Below are 3072 nucleotides of genomic sequence, written 5' to 3' on the forward strand. Positions count from 1 at the left end.
AAGACCCACATTTCGATTCCACGCCATTGATGTGGACATCACTGATGATGAGAATTTCAATTGGTAGGCAAACTTGCCGATCACATCTCCATGTGACTCTTGTTCATCTTTCGATGGGTGTGTTCCGAGCTCAGGATGATCCTACCTGAACGTCAAAGATAAGCAAGTGATCTTGCTGCGAGGTCTGACCTCACCCACCTCATTCCTCTTGATTTGTTCGTACCCATGTGGACATGGCGCACCCCGAAAAGATACGAATTACAGATGGTGCTACACTTGGGTGAACACTAACTACTTTGATATTTTGGAGTGAGAGAACACCCTAATAAAAAGCGACTACCGCGCAATCAAGAAGGGTGCATCAAGAGGGATGAACATCTTAGGAAATTCATAATAGCATGATATGGTATAGCCCCTTATGACGAAGAAGTCTTTCATTTCTTCATCTTAGGCATTCGCGTCGGTGTTCACCTTCACAAAGATTGCCACCACCTTATCGATGCACCAGATAATATTGCTATCTCTATAGCTAATAAAATAAGTGCATTACTTAAGGTTGACACGCAAGTCATTAAAGTGACAATCATATGGCTCCAACCATCATGCCGAATCATGACACGCAGGTCATGTTAATCAAATTACATCATATAGTCATCTCTTACATAATCGAATTAGTATGAGCACTGCTATACCACATCACATGCACATCCTGCAAAACCAAGTTAGATGCCTCTATTGGTTTATGCAAAATGTTATTTTACATGGCTTCTAAGGTTTTGACTTAAACCACAGCTACCAACGTTCATCATCAACTATGATAGTTCATGTCACTAGATTAACTTTGCAGGGTGTATGAAGCACGAGATAATAAAATCTCAAACCCCATACTAAACTTCGTCATACGCATGACCCCCGTGCAGATCAGATATGCATTACCCTTTTGTCTGCGAAATTTCATCTTTCTTTCTAACTATGGTGGATTTCAACGAACTGTTAGCACTTTGTTGATCAATTAGGATCGCGGATTGCCAGAACATTAAGAATCCACCATGCCGTTATCAAGATCAGAAATATGCAAATTCCAGGGAAGTAACAAGAACATCGGGTAACAGATTTCACCAGCTACCCGCACAAATAATTTTCTGTAATAGAACTCATCTACTACAAATTATATTGTGCAACACCCATACATCTCTATGTATTCTAAATCGAAACCTGCATCTACGCATAGCACGGCTCATGATGCCACTGTAGGGTAACGCGGCAGAAAACAAAAAAAATCGACTTACGCACCAGACCAGGACCACTATGGAGACTGCATACAAGGTTTGATCTTTTCGTTGCCAACTAGTAGCGCTCGAAAGTAGAGTCGATGACGATCGGCGGTCCAGATCCCCGCAGCTAGGATTTACAACCTCACAACCGCGAGGATGTATACCCTCATCTGCCCCTCGGACAGCCCTCCAGGAGGCGGTCATACAGTTCCCTGGACGGTGTCGCGGACATCCCTTCAGGAGGACCTTCAAAACTCGGACGGTCACACGGACAGCCCTTCCGGTGGCACTCTCAAACTAAGACCGAAACTACGATCTCTCTATAGAGTTGCACACATACGGTGTCATCTATGCAGCAGGGCTTCGCCGTCCAGAACTAGTTCCCACCGGAACCCAGACAACCTTTCGGCTCTACGAAACTATTTCGTGGGGAGGGAGAGAGAAGCCGAATCATTGCAATGGCACTTGTATGTGAGAAAGAGTGTGTCTTTAGGCAGCCCCCTCCACCCTTATTTATAGGCCAAGCCCAAGGGTGGTTTCTCCAAGAAGCCAAGGGGATAATACCAAAAGGCCCTCAAGGTGGCTTCTCCAAGAAGCCAAGCAAAAAGCACTTTCACTATTCATGACGAAATTTTTCAGCGTCCGTTCGACTGAAAATATTTATGTGGGCTCAGAACATTTCCAGTACCCACTAAAATAATTTTCAACACGTTACAAAACAATTTCGGTTTAGTGATTTTCATCTGCGAAAAGGAAACAAGAATGTGTTTTCACTATTCATGAAGACAATTTTTCACGTCCATTAAATCTGAAAATATTTCTGTGGGTCTTAGAATAATTCCAGTACCCACTAAAATGATTTTGGATTCGTTCTGAAACAATTTCAGATTAGTGAATTCCATCTGTGAAAAACAACCAAAGCGGTACCGGCAGCTCCGAAACATTTTCGGTTTTTATCCCGAAAAATTCCCATAAGTTTCCAGAATAATTCTGGCACCCTCCAAGAATTATCAGGCGTGTCCCGAAACCAATTTGACTTACTGGTATATCCCGAAACAACTTTTCGGTTTTATGAAACTATTTCGCTATTCTCTCTCTGGAACTCTTCCATTGTCTCCGAAACTTTTCGGCAAATTTCTCTCACACTCCCTGTCTAGTATTCAGCAGATAGATGACCCTTAAGCGTGTGACCCTATAGGTTCGGTGAAGCATAGACATGACCGGAACACTTTCCGATCAATGATCAACATCGGAGCCGTGGACACCCATATTGACCCCTATACCCATACGAACGAATATTCGAGTGAACCTCCAGTTGCCGCGCGCCAATCCTGTTGCTTCGTGATATGTTACAATACTCGAAGTGAGACATGTTGGCATCCCCGTTGAGGGAGTCCTGGATTAGGGGGTCTCCGGACAGCCGGACTATCTCTATTGGCCGGACTGTTGGACTATGAAGATACAAGATTGAAGACTTCGTCTCGTGTCCGGATGGGATTCTACTTGGCGTGGAAGGCAAGCTAGGCGGTACGGATATGGATATCTCCTCCTTTGTAACCGACCTTGTGTAAGCCTAACCCTCTCTGGTGTCTATTTAAACCGAAGGGTTTTAGTCCATAGGACAACAACCATAACATACAATCATACCATAGGCTAGCTTCTAGGGTTTAGCCTCTCCGATCTTGTGGTAGATCTACTCTTGTACTACCCAGATCATCAATATCAATCAAGCAGGACGTAGGGTTTTACCTCCATCAAGAGGGCCCGAACCTGGGTAAAACATTGTGTCCCCTGCCTC

Source organism: Triticum urartu, chromosome 6A (assembly GCF_056163025.1).
Source record: "Triticum urartu cultivar PI428250 chromosome 6A, HENAU_Tu73, whole genome shotgun sequence".
NCBI lineage: Eukaryota > Viridiplantae > Streptophyta > Magnoliopsida > Poales > Poaceae > Triticum > Triticum urartu.